The following is an 18459-nucleotide window of genomic DNA, read 5'->3' as shown; positions in this document are numbered from 1 at the left end:
CCTCATCCACATGAAATAAGGAGTACACTCCTTTACCTTTATCTTCGTGCCCTCTTGAGGATGGACTTTCCTCTCCTTCTTCCGATGTTGAGCACCTCTAAACCTCAGAGACCTCTTTCTCTTGGTCTTGCTCCAACGAGTTGTCCTCTTTGGATTTGTCTTGATTTGGTACAGTGGAGGGTTCTTCATGAAGCTTGACCAATTTGCTCCAAAGTTCTTTGTCATCTTTAAATTCTCCAATTTGAGCCAAAATATTGCTTGGCAATAAATTGACCAATTGCTTGGTCACATTGTCATTTGCCTTGCTCCTTTGAATTTGCTCTTGGCTCCATTTGCTCTTCTTGAGAATTTTGCCCTTTGAATTTGTTGGAGCTTCAAAGCCTTTCATGAGAGCAAACCATTGCTCAATCTCCATCATCAAAAATTTTTGATTCTTAATTTCCAAGAATCGAAGCTCGTCATTGTGAATGGTGGAGGCACCCTTGTGTCGAATCTGAGTCCATCTCGGAATTCCATCTTGAAGTTGAGTTCTTCATGAAGTCTTCGACTTGATGAAATTTTGCTCCAACTTCTTCACCCTCTAGCCTCTTTGCTCCTTCCGGCGATGATTCCAATGAAGAGCGACCTTGCTCTGATACTACTTGTTAGGGTCGTTTTAGTGCTAGAGGGGAGGGGGGAGTGAATAGCTCATTGCGCGTCTCGTTGCTTGCTTCTTGGTGATGATGTGCAGCGGAATGAACAAGAATCAAACTTACAACGCTAATACAAGGGATTTACTTGGTATCCACCTCAAGAAGAGGTGACTAATCCAAGGATCCACACGCGGCACACACTCCACTAATCAAAAACACTCCTTCTTGATCGCAGCCGGAGGCAGAGAAGCCTCGTACAAACTCACACAACAATATACAACACCCACAAGAAGAAAATACAAAAGATACAAATGAAAACTATTTCTTCTTGCTTACTTGTTGATTGTTGATGCCTCTTGAAGTGTAACTACACTTGTTTCCAAGAGCCTTCAAGAACTGGCTATGAAAGTATGGAGAAGCTAGTTGAGATTGCCGCTGAGGTAGCACTGTAATCGCTGGAGAGGAATCTGCGAAGAAGATGCTTGCCAACGGCTATAACCTGTGTAACGGTCGGATCTCAATCGATTGAATTGTTAGGACCTTCGGATGGCTAGAGAGGGGGGTGTGAATAGCCTCCTTTAAAAATCCAATCAATTTCCTCACAAGAGTTTGTTAGCACAACGGAAATAAGTAAAATGAAAACTGATGCAAGGAAAAGAACAAACCACCACTAACAAAACGATGTACGAGGTTCGGGGATAACTTGCCCCTACTCCTCGGCGTGTCCGTAAGGTGGACGATCCCTTGATCTTTCGGTAGATCACACCCTGGACAAAATCCGGCTAAGTGTTTCTCCTTATCGGTGGAGTAACCTCTCCACAAAAGTCACAGAATAGATTTGAAAACCAAGCACAATGACTTACAGAGTTTTGTGGCTAACGGAATGAACAAATGAAACTTACAGCCACGAAGCAAAATGCATGCAAAGACAGAAGGAAGTCTTCAGTCAAGAGCTCAACAACACATCCTCTTGATCGACAGAGAGTTTTTCCAGAACCTTAGCAAACCTCTCTTCTTCCTTCTTCTTATTCTGCTTTCTCACTGTCCCGAATCACTGTCACCTGTGTCGAATCGCTGCAACTAACTCAGGCGTCGCCAATCACTCTTCCTTCTCATCTGGTTCTCTGAACTCACACCAATACCATCCATGGTCTTCACTGGTGTCTCTGAGCTCGAACCAATGAGCAAGATTCCAACTGATCGTGGCCAGTGAACGTTGAAGCCCGAATTGCATCACTTGCAGTGAAATACAGCATAAAGGGCACTTGTTCTTATTCTTCTGATGGAGCTTCATTTGAAATTAACCAATGGCACGATACCTGCAACCTGTAACTTAAAAATCTCACAGCAGATGATTTGATCAGGTGAATCAGAAGTGAATCAGAAATATCAGAGAAGCAGCAGAAACAAACGACAAGTTGTGGATCGGTCAACAGACCGATCCATAGCTCTCTGGACCGATCAGGACTCATCCTGATCGGTCTGGGAAGAGTCTGATCGGTCTGTGGACCGATCAGGACTCATCCTGATCGGTCTGGGAAGAGTCTGATCGGTCTGTGGACCGATCAGCCTATGGGTGGATCGGTCCACAGACCGATCCCCCTATCGCTTTGAGTCCCAACGTCTTTCTGATCGCTTCTTTCTGATCGGTCTGTAGACCTATCAGATAACCCACAGAATGCTTCTGTGTGGTCACTGATCGGTCACGAGACCGATCAAATAACCCACAGAGACTTTCTGTGTGGTCACTGATCGGTCACGAGACCGATCAGGTGACTCATGTATCACTGGATCGGTCTACCGACCGATCCAGACAACCAGAGTATCACTGGATCGGTCAACAGACCGATCCAATGTCCTTATGTTAGTTTAAGAGCCTCCCAGCCCTAAATCCTAACGTCTTCCTGGTCCAGAGAACGAGCTACCAAGTCCTCTCTGACCTAGTCCGGAGAACGAGCTGCCGAGCCCTCTCCGACTTTGTCCGGTTCAGAGAACGAGCTACCGAGCCCTCTCCGACTTCGTCCGGTCCAGAGAACGAGCTACCGAGCCCTCTCTGATCTAGTCCAGAGAACGAGCTGCCGAGCCCTCTCCGACTTCGTCCGGTCCAGAGAACGAGCTACCGAGCCCTCTCTGACCTAGTCCGGAGAACGAGCTGCCGAGCCCTCTCCGACTTCGTCCGGTCCAGAGAACGAGCTACCGAGCCCTCTCTGACCTAGTCCGGAGAACGAGCTGCCGAGCCCTCTCCGACTTCGTCCGGTCCAGAGAACGAGCTACCGAGCCCTCTCTGACTTTGCGTGCCAAGTATCCGTACTTGGACTTTTCCTCTCCTCATGATCATCCTTGATCATCAATCAGTCTGAGTTTAATTAATATCTGATACAAACTTAAATCAGTGTCAACATCAAAACAACAGCCAGGTCAGACTGTATCAACAATCTCCCCCTTTTTGTTGTTTGACAACACGATTTAAGTTTAGATCAGAAATGTTCATATTTCCATATTTCCCTAATTTTAGGGGAATCAAGATCCTCCCTAAAGCCAAACATGTATGAAGGATAGGGGAATCAAGGTCCTCCCCCTAAAGCCAAACTTTCATTTATCTCTAAACTTAGTTATTCTCTCCCCCTTTGTCAATCACCGAAAAGGTGCGAATTAAGTAAGAAAACTTAAAAAAAAACTCCCCCTTAACCCATACTGTCTTTTTCTTAATTCACCTAGAACACCCTCTAAATGTATTATAAGACAGTGATAAAGAAATAAGAGACATACAAGACATGGCATATGAACAGCATATTAAAAACCAATAAGGAGTGAAACATAAAGAAAGAAAATAAACAACATAAATAGAAGAAATCAGTAAGTATCCAGGACAGACATACATATCCAACAACCAACATCCAAAACATAGACAGTCAAAATGACATCATAGAACAATGTATATCAATCAGCCTCCTCATCATGAGGAGCATCAGCATCATCAACGGGAGGAATGGGTCCCTGAGGTGGCATGCCGCTGCTCGATGATGGATAGCCCGGGAAATCCTGCGGAGATGGGTATCTGGCCATCCAATCCATAATCGCCTGATGTGTCACCAGCTGCTGACTGCGTAAATCATCGTAGCGCTGGTCAATCAGGACGCGTAGCCCATGAAGCTCAGCAACTAGCAGCTCATCGTGCCGATCAAAGCGACTCTCCAGCTCGGCGATCTGCCAGCGCAGATCAGGATCGGCCTCTCCATCGTCAGCAACAGGAGCAGCTGCAACCTATCGTGGAGGTCCCCGTGGTAACTCACCTAGAGCTCTCCCATCCTTCCACCAAACATCCCCATTTTGTCCTATGATTCCAGACTTGGAAAATGCCCGCTTCCCAAGTCTGCAATCCTGTCTGACCATCTTGACTATTCTACCCTTAGAGACATCAATCTGAAGGGTCTCGAGCCAATCTGTAATTATATGCCCATAAGACATATAAACAGTGTAGCCGCTCGGCTCACTATAGGAGATGATCGAAGAGTAGATGCTAGATATGATGTCAAAGTCGAGACGCCGACCCAATCCATAAAGCATCAGACAATGATATGGTCGGATCTCAGACAATGGTTTAGATGTGATAGGCAGAAGGCAGTTTGTGACAATTTAAAAAAGAATGTAGTCTTGAGGAGATAATCTCAAGGCTGCAAAAGTAGGAAAGTCAACATCTAGCTCATCAAGGCCACCCGGTCTAGGATGTCTGAAGAAGTACTCATAAATATCGTTAGATGAGATATCAAAGGGTGGAGGTAAAGGATCTGGTAAATCAGGAAATATTGAAAAGACATTACCGGAACACCTCCGACAACCGAGATAGTCAAAGAAGGATGAGAAACTGAAATCAAGAGTCCGCTTAGCAACTCTTGTTTTATAACCTACATCATTAGTCTGATGAAGGTTGTTATAAAACTCAGAGACCAAGTCATAGTTGATATCCCGTTCTAAGTAGACAAGTGAGTCAAGTTTGTAGTAGGCAATGATTTCAGACACAATTGGACAAAATTCGTCCATGAATTTACGATCTACAGACCTACAAGGGAGTAATTTAAAGGTTCTTTGTCTAAAGGCTTCCTCAAAATTGTGGTTCGGGAATCTCCCGGAAACAGATGGTTGAGGTCGGGAAGGAGCCTTAGACTTCGACTTCTCAGGTGACTTAGAGGTCCCCTCACCCACTGGTTTCTTTCTAAGAGTTAACAAAGTGATATAATGGGGCAAGTAAGTGAGCACCGGAGCCACCCGAAACAAAAACCACAGATATGGTGAGAAATGAGACCAAAATGCCAAGTTCTAGAGAAGTAAGGAGTTACCTTGGTGCCATTGAAGTTTTGGCTAGAGCTTTGGCTAGGGTTTCGGCGTGCAAAGAGAAGAGAAGAGGTGAGGTGTAGGGAAGAGTCGGCTAGGGCTTCCGCGTGAAGAGGGAAAAGAAAGGATCGGGAAGTTTTAAGGGTTTTCTGATGGGTGTACAGTTGATGAAATGATCGGACGGCTGTCCGATCAGGAGGTATCAGGAGCCTCCTGATCGGTCCATGGACCGATCCAGGAACATCCTAATCGGTCTATAGATCGATCAGGAGACGATCAGTACTCGCTGATCGGTCCCTGGACCGATCAGGGAACTTCCTGATCGGTCGGTAGACCGATCAGAAAATGATCAGTGGCCTTGCGTACCGGATTGATCTGATCGGTCTCCGGACCGATCAGGGAACTCCCTGATCGGTCTGTAGACCAATCAGAAAGTGATCAGTAGCGGGCTCTGCGTGCCAGGCTGACCTGATCGGTCCGTAGACCGATCAGTGTCTGATACTTAGATCTCTCCAGTAATTTCAGTAACTGAAATTAGTAATTTCAGTGACTGAAATTCATAGAGATGTTCGATAGTTCGTGGAAGCTTCTCTAGGAAAACTTCCAAGTTTAGAACCTAGAACCTGGAGGATCTACAAGCATAACGATTATCTAAAAATTATGGTCTGAACTTGTTTATAGCCCTAAAGTTGCAGACATTTAGAAAACAAACAACTTAAGGCCTGAAAACTGAAATTTTTGACCTTTGTTATGTTCAGTTTCAAGTTTGTCAAAATATAACCAACTTGCTATCATTCTTTCAAGGACTTGTCCTAGTATCAATCAAAATCATGAAAAGCATCGTTCAAGTGTATCAAACAGTCCATCAACCAAAGTTTCATAATTTCTAGGTAAAGGTCCAACCAAGTTTCCTTGGTTGGAATATATGAGTAAGATCTAGGAACCAAATACACATGAATTATATAATGGTCTTCCCCATACTCAATTTATGTCTCTTCAACCTAATTATTCAAGGGATGCATGATACATTTTGAATAATTCGGTTGATCCTAGCATCTCACCCCATTTCTAGCAAACAAAAATCATTTGTTAAACCTTATAGTTTGTGTGAGATGTTCCCAAGTTGCCCAAATTAATTTCCCTATTTCTCTTGTTGTTTTAATTGTCCTTATTGATCATGATGAAGTCCTAATGGCCTATTAAGCCAAACACATTCCCAATTCTCTCCTCAAATGACTAAATTCATTTTCCGGAAGAGGTTTGGTGAAAATATCGGCTAGGTTTGACTTTGACTCAACATAGGTGAGTGCAATGTCTCCCCTAGCTACGTGATCTCTAATGAAGTGGTGACGCACTTCAATATGTTTGGTCCTTGAATGATGGACTGGATTTTTTGTTAGGTTTATTGTGCTGATGTTGTCACACAACACTTGCACTCCCTTATACGAAAGTCCATAATCTTCTAGAGTGTGGATCATCCACAACAATTGTGATACACTCTCTCCCATGGCAATGTATTCAGTCTCGGTCGTGGAGAGAGCAACACAATGTTGCTTCCGACTTGACCAACTAACTAATGATGAACCTAAAAATTGGCAACCCCCACTAGTGCTTTTCCGATCCAATTTGCACCCAGCGTAATCGGAGTCGGTATAACCTATCAAGTCAAAAGACTCCGTGCGAGGGTACCATAGACCTACTCGAATTGTGCCCTTAAGGTATCTCAGAATTTTCTTAACTGCAATTAAATGAGATTCCTTGGCACAGACTTGATATCTAGCGCACATGCCCACAGCAAAAAGTATGTCCGGCCTACTAGATGTGAGATATAGAAGACTACCAATCATGCTTCTATATTACGTTAGATCAATTGATTTTCCACTCTCATCATTGTCAAGGCGAGTGTTTGTCTCCATTGGAGTGGATACTTCCTTAGAGTCACTCATTTTGAATTTCTTGAGCATCTCTTGAGTATATTTTGTTTGATGGACATAAATGCCATCTCGAGTTTGTTTGATTTCAAGTCCAAGGAAGAATGTCAATTCTCCCACCAGACTCATTTCAAACTCACTTTCCATGTGAGTGATAAATTCATTCAAATAACCCTTGTTATTTGAGCCACAAATTATGTCATCGACATACACCTGGGCTACAAATATGTTTTCACCATCTCTACGCAGAAATAGTGTTGGGACTATTTGACCTCTCACAAAACCCTTTTCTAATAGGTAAGTTGACAACCTTTCATACCAAGCTCGAGGTGCTTGTTTAAGCCCATAAAGAGCTTTCTTGAGCTTGTACACGTGGTTTGGAGCTTCAGTATTCACAAACCCCGGTGGTTGTTCAACATAGACCTCTTCTTTAATGAAACCATTTAAGAAGGCTGATTTGACGTCCATTTGATAGAGCTTGAAGCCTCTATGTGCAGCAAAAGCTAGCATTAAGCGGATGGATTCTAATCGAGCCACGGGAGCATAAGTCTCATCATAACCGAGGCCTTCGACTTGACTATATCCCTTGGCTACAAGTCTTGCCTTGTTTCTTACTACTTCTCCCTTTTGGTTTAACTTATTTTTGAAGACCCATTTGGTTCCAATAATTATGGTCTTCTTAGGTCTAGGAACTAAGTCCCACACTTGGCTCCTTTCAAATTGGCCTAACTCATCTTGCATAGCTATGATCCAATCAGGATCGTGCAATGCCTCATCAACTAATTTTGGTTCGATTTCTGAGATCAAGGCGACCTCATTAGACTCATTTCTAAAGAATGACCTAGTCCTAACCCCTTGTTGAATGTCTCCCACAATCTGGTCTTGGGGATGACTAGAGGCTATCCTAGATTGCCTTGGTGTTGGCGGTGCCTCATGAATGGTCTCACTAGACACAGGCAAGGGCTCAGTATCAGGTAAAGGATAAGACTGAGTCCTCTCTTGCCTTTGCTCATCATCATCGGAGTCAACTTTGACTCTTTCTATGTTTTGATCATTTAAACTTAGATTTCTAAGTTCAAATTGAATTTCTCCTACATCCTTTGATTGATCATTCGATTTAGGGATTTCTTCAAATGCTACATCCGAGGACTCTTCAATCAACTTAGTCCTAATGTTGTAGACTCGATAGGCTTTGCTGGTTAGAGAGTACCCGACTAGTATCCCTTCGTCAGCTTTAGCCGTGAACTTTCCAAGATGATCCTTGGTGTTCAAAATAAACACCTTACAACCAAACACCCTAAGATGTTTAATTGTAGGGGGTTTCCCAAACCAAAGTTCATGGGGAGTCTTTCCTAAAAACCTATGTATCAAGACTCGGTTTTGCACATAGCAAGCGGTATTTACCGCTTCAGCCCATAAGTAGCTCGGTAATGAGTACTCATTGAGCATGTTTCGTGCAGCCTCTTGCAAGACTCGGTTCTTTCTCTCCACAACCCCATTTTGTTGTGGGGTCCTTGGAGTAGAGAACTCATGCCTATATCCTTTTTCTTGACAAAATTCTAAAAATCTATGGTTTTGAAATTCTCCACCATGATCACTTCTAATTGTTTTAATTGTTGTCGATTTTTCATTTTCAGTTCTTCTACAAAAAGAAACAAAAACATCTATGGTTTGATCCTTATTTTTCAAAAAGAAGGTCTATGTATATCTAGTAAAATCATCAATGATCACTAAACAGTATCTACTCCCATTCAATGAAATAACATTACTGCAATCAAACAAATCCATATGCAATAAATCTAAAGCAGTAGATGTACTTACAGCGCTTTTACCTTTATGAGCCGCTTTTGTTTGCTTACCCTTTTGACATGCATCACATAATTTTGTCTTTTGATACTTGATGCTTGGTAAGTCTCGCACTAATCCTTTGTTGGCCAGCTTTCGAATATTCTTCATGTTTACGTGGGCCAATCTTCTATGCCACAACCATGATTCTTCTTCTTTTGACATGAAACACTTAGCAGAGGCATTAGTAGCACTTTTAAAGGATACTTGGTAAATATTATCTACCCTTGTGCCTACTAGTACCGTGTCAAGTGTGTCAATGTGTTTGACCAGACATTGACTTGAATGAAACTCAATTGTGTAACCCGTATCACACAATTGGCTGACACTTAGGAGATTAAAAGTCATCCCCTTGACTAGAAGTACATTTTTGATTTGGAGACATTCGGATATTTGAATATCTCCAACTCCTATAACCTTAAGGCTACCATTATTACCAAAAGACACATTACATCTATTTTTGTTTTGAAGGGTGGTAAAGAGTGACTTGTCCCCGGTCATGTGCTTGGAGCATCCACTATCAACAAACCAAGTTGATAGATGCTCCCCCTTGACAAATGCCTACAAGACATGAAAGATAGATGTTTTATGTGCCCAAATCTTAGGACCTAATGCATCTACAATGAAAGACCTAGGAACCCATGCCTTGGTCACACCCTTCCTAGTCTCATGAACCCTAGAAGCATGTGATCTATGAAATTGGGTTCTAGACACTAAGGAAATGAAACTAGACTCCTTAGGTTGGTATCCTAATCCAGCCTTGTTGTAGACCGCCCTTTGGGCATTTAGAATCATATCTAAGGTCTTAGAGCTAGTTGAGAATTTTTCAAGCATTTTCTTGAGTTTCTCAACTTCACTCTTTAGGGCATTATTTTCATCCTCAAGAAGCTCTTGATGAAGGTCATCAACCTCATCTTCCCTAAGAGTCTTCAAGTGTTCTACTTCTTCTTTTAATAATTTGATTTCAGTTTTTGATTTCTTAAGCAGTGTAGATAAATGAGCAATAGTCTTATAGCATTTTTCTAAATGTGGAGAAGTTACCTCTTCATCATCCGAAGATGATGAAGCCGTGGTTGATGTATCACTTCCGGAGTCCGATTCCTCCCTTGCCATGAGCGCTAATTGACGAGTGCTTTTCTCCTTCTCTTCCTCCAATGAGCTTGAGGAGGATTCATCCCAAGAATCTTTGAGAGCTTTCTTCTTCTTGGCCCTTTCTTCCTTCTTCTTGAGTTTCGGACACTCGCTCCGATAGTGTCCTTTCTTGCTACACTCATAACAAGTAACGTAAGTCTTATCAATATTTTGATCAATAGACTTACCTTTCCCTTTGTATCTTCGGCTCCTTCTCATGATTCTTCTCACGAAGTTGGCCATCTCGCTTGATGATGATTCACCTTCATCATCGGACTCGGAGGAGGATGAGGATGTAGGAATTTCTTTCTCCTTCTTCTTTTCTTTCTTCCTCCTTCCATCCTTGCTCTTTTCTCCTGCAACTAAAACAATACCTTTCTCTTTTTGACCCTTGTTAGCAAATTCATGAAGTTCTATTTCACAAAAGAATTCATCTAACATAACAATTGAAAGATCCTTGGAGACCTTGTAGGCATCTACCATAGATGACCACAAGACATTCCTTGGAAAAGCTTTGAGAGCGTACCTTACAAGATCGTGATTTTCTACGCGTTCATCCACGGAATGAAGACCATTGATGATCTACTTGAACCTTCCGTGTAGTTCACTTACCGTTTCGTTCTCCTTCATGGTGAGATTTTGTAGTTGGTTTAGGAACAAGTCTCTCTTGGCAATCCGAGAGTCTCGAGTTCCTTCTTGGAGCTCGATGAGCTTGTTCCACAAATCCTTTGCACTCACGAATGGACCTACCTTGACAAGTTGATCTTTGGCTATTCCACATTGTAGTGTGACCACCATCTTGGCATCGGCTTGTCCTTTGCGAGTTTGCTCGGCGGACCACCTCGACGACTCTAGTTCCTTACCTTCTTCATCCTTCGGAGGTGTGAAACCTTCCTTGACCGAGAACCACATGGAGATGTCGGTCTTGAGATAATACTCCATACGACTCTTCCAATATTGGAAATCCGCTCTATCGAAGTAGGGTGGGCGATTGGTACTAAAACCTTCCTTCATAGCCATCTTCTTGCTCTTTAGGGTGTTAATCCGGATGAAGAGCGCCTTGCTCTGATACCACTTGTTAGGACCTTCGGATGGCTAGAGAGGGGGGTGTGAATAGCCTCCTTTAAAAATCCAATCAATTTCCTCACAAGAGTTTGTTAGCACAGTGGAAATAAGTAAAATGAAAACTGATGCAAGGAAAAGAACAAACCACCACTAACAAAACGATGTACGAGGTTCGGGGATAACTTGCCCCTACTTCTCGGCGTGTCCGTAAGGTGGACGATCCCTTGATCTTTCGGTAGATCACACCCCGGACAAAATCCGGCTAAGTGTTTCTCCTTTTCGGTGGAGTAACCTCTTCACAAAAGTCACAGAATAGATTTGAAAACCAAGCACAATGACTTACAGAGTTTTGTGGCTAACGGAATGAACAAATGAAACTTACAGCCACGAAGCAAAACGCATACAAAGACAGAAGGAAGTCTTCAGTCAAGAGCTCAACAACACAGCCTCTTGATCGACAGAGAGTTTTTCCAGAACCTTAGCAAACCTCTCTTCTTCCTTCTTCTTATTCTGCTTTCTCACTGTCCCGAATCACTGTCACCTGTGTCGAATCGCTGCAACCAACTCAGGCGTCGCCAATCACTCTTCCTTCTCATCTGGTTCTCTGAACTCACACCAATACCATCCATGGTCTTCACTGGTGTCTCTGAGCTCGAACCAATGAGCAAGAGTCCAACTGATCGTGGCCAGTGAACGTTGAAGCCCGAATTGCATCACTTGCAGTGAAATACAGCATAAAGGGCACTTGTTCTTATTCTTCTGATGGAGCTTCATTTGAAATTAACCAATGGCACGATACCTGCAACCTGTAACTTAAAAATCTCACAGCAGATGATTTGATCAGGTGAATCAGAAGTGAATCAGAAATATCAGAGAAGCAGCAGAAACAAACGACAAGTTGTGGATCGGTCAACAGACCGATCCATAGCTCTCTGGACCGATCAGGACTCATCCTGATCGGTCTGGGAAGAGTCTGATCGGTCTGTGGACCGATCAGCCTATGGGTGGATCGGTCCACAGACCGATCCCCCTATCGCTTTGAGTCCCAGCGTCTTTCTGATCGCTTCTTTCTGATCGGTCTGTAGACCGATCAGATAACCCACAGAATGCTTCTGTGTGGTTACTGATCGGTCCCCAGACCGATCAGATAACCCACAGAGACTTTCTGTGTGGTCCCTAATCGGTCACGAGACCGATCAGGTGACTCATGTATCACTAGATCGGTCTGCCGACCGATCCAGACAACCAGAGTCTCACTGGATCGGTCAACAGACCGATCCAATGTCTTTGTGTTAGTTTAAGAGCCTCCCAGCCCTAAATCCTAACGTCTTCCTGGTCCAGAGAACGAGCTACCAAGCCCTCTCTGACCTAGTCCGGAGAACGAGCTGCCGAGCCCTCTCCGACTTTGTCCGGTTCAGAGAACGAGCTACCGAGCCCTCTCCGACTTCGTCCGGTCTAGAGAACGAGCTACCGAGCCCTCTCTGACCTAGTCCGGAGAACGAGCTGCCGAGCCCTCTCCGACTTCGTCCGGTCCAGAGAACGAGCTACCGAGCCCTCTCTGACCTAGTTCGGAGAATGAGCTGCCGAGCCCTCTCCGACTTCGTCCGATCCAGAGAACGAGCTACCGAGCCCTCTCTGACCTAGTCCGGAAAACGAGCTGCCGAGCCCTCTCCGACTTCGTTCGGTCTAGAGAACGAGCTACCGAGCCCTCTCTGACTTTGCGTGCCAAGTATCCGTACTTGGACTTTTCCTCTCCTCATGATCATCCTTGATCATCAATCAGTCTGAGTTTAATTAATATCTGATACAAACTTAAATCAGTGTCAACATCAAAACAACAGCCAGGTCAGACTGTATCAACATGAATGACTCTCAATCGATTGAGGAGGCTTTGAATCGATCGGACAATCGATTCAGGCGTTTTCCAGAGAGCACAGAGGCGCTTTGAATCGATCAGCCGATCAGAGTCTATCCCTTTTTACATTGACTTAAAGGGATAAACTCAATAAATGATACATTGGGTTTTACCTTGAAAGCTCCCCCTTTACTTGTGCTTCCTCCTTTGACTTTGACCGACTTCTTCCCCTTTGGACATTGGCTTCGATAATGTCCTTTTTGATGTCACAAGAAACACACAATGTGTTCCAGAGAGTACAGAGACGCTCTAAATCGATTAGCTGATCAGAGTCTATCCCTTTTTACCATAACTTAAAGGGATAGACTCAATAAATGATACCTTGGGTTTTACCTTGGAAGCTCCCCCTTTACTTGTGCTTCCTCCTTTGACTTTAACTGACTTCTTCCCCTTTGGACATTGGCTTCGATAATCTCCTTTTTGATGACACAAGAAATACACAATGTGTTCTTTGCTCTTCTTTGTTGTGGAGGCGGTCTCCTTGGGCTTCTCCTTGCCCTTTAGTGTCAGTTGACTCTTTTTCTTGGTCAACTTAGGGCATTTGCTCTTGTAATATCCATGTTCCCTACACTCAAAGTATATAATATGATTTTTATTATTAACAATTGAAATTGTTATACCTTTGTTTGTAATCGTCTCCTTTTAATCCAGATGTAGAGGCTTCCTCTTGATCTGACAATGATGGTCCACACTCCCTCTCAATCCTAGAGGTGGAGGCTTCTTCCTCTTCATACTCGGATGTTGAGAATCTCTCAACTTTCGAATCCTCATGCACATGAAATAAGGAGTACACTCCTTTGCCTTTATCTTCGTGCCCTCTTGAGGATGGACTTTCCTCTCCTTCCGATGTTGAGCACCTCTCAACCTTGGAGACCTCTTTTTCTTGGTCTTGCTCAAACGAGTTGCTCTCTTTAGATTTGTCTTGATTTGGTACAGTGGAGGGTTTTTTATGAATCTTGGCCAATTTGCACCAAAGCTCTTTGGCATCTTTAAATTCTCCAATTTGAGCCAAAATATTGCTTGGCAATAAATTGACCAATTGCTTGGTCACCTTGTCATTTGTTTCGCTCCTTTGAATTTACTTTTGGCTCCATTTGCTCTTCATGAGAATTTTGCCCTTTGAATTTGTTGGAGCTTCAAAGCCTTCCATGAGAGCAAACCATTGCTCGATCTCCATCATCAAGAAATTTTCAATTCTTGATTTTCAAGAATCGAAGCTCGTCATTGTGAATGGTGGAGGCACCCTTGTGTCAAATCCGAATCCATCTCGAAATTCCATCTTGAAGTTGAGCTCTTGATGAAGTTTTCGACTTGATGAAATTTTGCTCCAACTTCTTCACCCTCTATCCTTTTTGATCCTTCCGGCGATGATTCCAGTGAAGAGCGATCTCGCTCTGATACCACTTGTTAGGGTCATTTTGGTGCTAGAGGGGGGGGGGGGGGGGGGGGGGGGGAATAGATCATCGCGCGTCTCTTTGCTTGCTTCTTGGTGACGATGTGCAGCGGAATGAACAAGAAACAAACTTACAACGCTAACACAAGAGATTTATTTGGTATCCACCTCAAGAAGAGGTGAGTAATCCAAGGATCCACACTCGACATACACTCCACTTATCAAAAACACTCCTTCTTGGTCATAGTTGGAGGCGGAGAGGCCTCGTACAAACTCACACAACAATATACAATATTCACAAGAAGAAAATACAAAAGATACAAATGAAAACTCTTTCTTCTTACTTACTTGTTGCTTGTTGTTGCCTCTTGAATTTTGGAAGTATAACTACACTTATTTCCAAGAGCGTTCAAGAACTGACTGTGAAAGTGTGGAGAAGCTCACTGAGATCGCCGCTGAGGTAGCACTGTAGTTGCTGGAGAGGAATCTGCGAAAAAGACTATAAAATACCGTACCCAAATAATAATTAAATAATAAGATTTAATGGACGAAAAACCTTAATGAAAATTTTAAAAATTTTTAGAAATTTTTCTGGAATTAATTGGAGCTCGCATGGTTAATTTAAGGGGATAAATTTATAAGCTTGATAAAAGATCATTTGAAATATTCGGAGATGGGAGTTGATTGAGGAATTGATCTAAGTTTAATTTACAAATCCCTAAGTTATAAGAAGATTTTGCTTGTGCCCTAGCTCCCCACACGGCGCCGAACTTCTTCTCCCCTCACCCCTCGCGCGCCGAATCCCCCTCTTCCCCTCCCTCTCGCGACCCTCTTCTACCCAAATCCACCGCCGGCTCTCCTCCTCCTCCCGCGGGCACCAGCTGTCGAGCTACGACCGCCGCATCTTCTCTTCTCCGCCGAGCCGTGACCTCCTTCTTCGCTCTCCCTCGCATGAGCACCCTCGGATGCCGCCAACATCTCCTCCTGGCCGGCACCCGAGCACCACCGACACTTACTGGCACTACCCTTTCTTTTCTGCTGCGCAACGCCAACTCTACGCTGATTCTTCCGTCGCAGCCGCCTCTCACCGCCAAGCAGTGCCGCCGCCGGGGCATCTCATCGAACCGTGCCCTAATTGATCCAGCAAGTAGTTCTTCCTTGTAGGTATGATAAGTGTTTCGATTCTTGTATAGCTATCGGTTTTTCATGCATATGTTGATGTACGTCTAGAGGATGGTGTTGAAATGCTACCTTAAAGTGGGTCTCAGTGAGTTATGGATTTTGGTGTTGATCTGTGAATATGTTCTTGAATAGCTAACGGTATCCTTGCATATATTTTGATTTACCATTGGATGATTGAGTGGGATTTTGATCTGTTGCATTACGTTGATGAACAGTTTGGAGGAGTTGATAATGTGAATAGGTGTTAGGTTTCTGTTATTGCATTTTTGGTTGTGTTTTTGGTGTTAATGCTATGTTAACATTTTTGGGTTTGATAGTAGATGAAGAAGGTGAGGAGCTGGAATAGTTTTATGATCAAATTGCGATTTATGTGTAGGAAATCAGAAAATGCATTATTCTGGTAGTTGCTCTTCTAAAGTTACCTAATGAAATTTAGCTTGTATATGTACGGTTAGCAATACCAAATAGATCACCTTATGAATGTCAGTAGAAGAACTATGCATGATGTAAGAAGCTAAACTATAATATTGGTTACAGGACTCTATTGTGAGATGGGCACTTCGACGTGAGAATTGTTTTAACCTGATCTACAATGAAGGTAGGTACTTCTTATCTTGATTCTTTAGTTACTTGAACTTAGTGCATGAGCTATTTTTAATAAGGACTGCTTTACCTTGACTCCACTCGTAATTTTTCCTATGCTTGATACTTTCAGTCAAAACCTTTGAGATATTCGTTACTATATCTATACAGTCTCATGTTGTTGTCTATATGATATTTAGCATATACTAAACACTAGATACTAGATAATGGATATATAGGTAATAGATATCATGTTTATTTGCTTTGAATGCTGTATGTTTATATACCTTATTGAGCATGCTGGTTTCATGTAGCATACTCATTTTCTGTTCATATATATATGATGACTGCTACATTGTACGTGTCATGTCATTGCATGCATGCAGGCGACCACTTCTTCTTGGTGGGGGAGTGAGTCGTCGGGCCGCGCCGCACACTCGACCACTCATAGGTAGTGGTAGCTGGAGGAGTTGTCGCTTGTCCTGTCATGTCGCACTCGACCACTCGTGGGTAGTGGTAGCTGGAGTTGCGAGCAACAGGGACCCCTTCGCTGTGTAGCTAGTTAGCTACTAAGCACCTGTCCATCCGGTCACTCGAGAGAGTGACGACCTTTGGGTGGTACAGTTGTCATCGATCCGACCTCTCGACCATACAGGGGTTGTGGTGTAGAGAGGTGGGCGGGGTTACCATTCGTGCATATGTTGTTATTATACTTGCTTTGGCTGCTGCAGTTTACATATGCTGTTATTACTTATGCTACTGTGGTATATTTATGCTGTCGTTGCTTCTTGTTGTTGTTCACTTATGCTGATATGCTGCCTTATGTTGAGATATGCTCTCGTTGTAGGTGGTTAGATATTGGGTTATTTATTGGAAATGTTTATATACCTTACGCATTTCCTCTGTAGTGATGAGCAGTACTGTAGCAGATTAGTTCTACTACTGACCTTCTATTACCTAGCCTAGGATATAGTTTCAGGTATTAGCATTGATTATGGTTTTATTTTGTATATGCTACTTTCCTTATGAGATTGTATACCTTTTGACATTCTCTATTTGTTTATTTTATGTTCATGTACTATCTTTCCTATACTCGTTGAGTTCCAATACTCACCACCCCACAAAATGATTTTTATTTCGTCAGGTAACAGGTAGATGAGTCATGGATGCTTGGAGAGTCCCGGCTGCCAGTCCCACGTCACGCTCGAGGATAATTTCTTTTCAATCTTATTTCTGTTTGGTAGTATACTGATTTTGTGCATTTTGTTTTCCAATAAGTTGATGTGGATTTTGGAGTTTAGTCTGGTGGTTGCAGATATTTTTGTTAGTGTCGTTGTTGGTCTTATGTTCGTATTGTTTTGTGTTTTCCGCTGTGCGTGTTTACTTTCAGCCGTGTATGCTTATTAAACTACGTGGTTGTGTTTATTTTGTTCCGACCGAGTGGGCTAATGATAAAAACTGCGTGGTTGTGTATATATTCTAGCCATATATGATTGATGTATATTTTGTATGTAGTAACACTTCAGATTGCCACTCATACAGGAGAGATGTCGGATTTTTGTTTGGCAGGGACTCTTCTGGGGCGTGACAAACGGCTATAACCTGCGCAATGGTCGGCTCCCAATCGATTGAATGACTCTCAATCGATTGGGGAGGCTTTGAATCGATCGGCTTGTTGGACCCTTTGGTAGTTTTGATGTGATCAACCAAGTTGGTTAGGTCCTGCTGTGTTTGATCCCTGTGTCTGAGTGTGCAGGAGTTTAGGAACACAGGAAGTCGAGCGGAAGACGCAGCTAGCGAGAAGGACGACAAGGGAAGGGAGTCGACGGGCTCGGTGCGTCCGAAGGACGAGAGAGCTGCGGAAGAGTACTCTGGTGGGCGTGAAGAGTGTGCGCGGCGTTTGAGGGACGTTAAGCCGGGACGGAAGGCTGCTCGAGGAAGGTCGGAAATTGAGTTCGGGTGAGCCCTATTTCGGTTGGCCACAATCACCCTAAAGATCGGAGCATCGGAAGTCGCAACAAGATGGAAACGAAGTCAAAAGAGCTGAGCTGCCAGCTTGGAGGCTCCTCCAACCTGACTAGAGGCGCCTTCAGCCAGGCTGGAGGCGCCTTCAGCCTGATTGGAGGCGTCTTCAACCAGTCAAAGTGACCGTTCTGCGTGCGGATAAAGTTTTATCCGCTGACTCCCATGGAGGCGCCTTGGACCCTCGTTGGAGGCGCCTTGGAGCCTCGGGATAGAATTTCCAGGACCTATATAAAGGCCCCTGGAGGTAGGAATTCAACATCAACTCAAGCATTCAATCTGTAGTATTTCCTAGCAATAGTTCTGAGCTTTTGAAAGTGTAAAAGGCTTCTCCGCCTTCAGCAAAGGAGAGTTTCTTTTAGTGCGCTTCTACTGCCCTGGATTAACAACCTCCTTAGTTGTAACCAGGTTAATTCTTCAGTGTCTTTC

At 43.5% G+C, this 18459-nt stretch overlaps 1 long non-coding RNA gene across 1 annotated transcript; it reads left to right on the top strand.

The window, feature by feature from the left end:
- Positions 1–14980: 14980 nt before the first annotated feature.
- Positions 14981–17481, top strand: LOC122053948. The gene is made up of 3 exons (XR_006132463.1): positions 14981–15408; positions 15964–16024; positions 17153–17481. It is a non-coding gene; the product is annotated as an uncharacterized LOC122053948 (long non-coding RNA).
- The last annotated feature ends 978 nt before the right edge of the window (positions 17482–18459 follow it).

The sequence above is a fragment of the Zingiber officinale genome, chromosome 3A, assembly GCF_018446385.1.
Source record: "Zingiber officinale cultivar Zhangliang chromosome 3A, Zo_v1.1, whole genome shotgun sequence".
Lineage (NCBI taxonomy): Eukaryota > Viridiplantae > Streptophyta > Magnoliopsida > Zingiberales > Zingiberaceae > Zingiber > Zingiber officinale.
The sequence above is the reverse complement of the archived record's forward strand: the minus strand, read 5'-3'. Positions and strand labels throughout refer to the sequence as shown.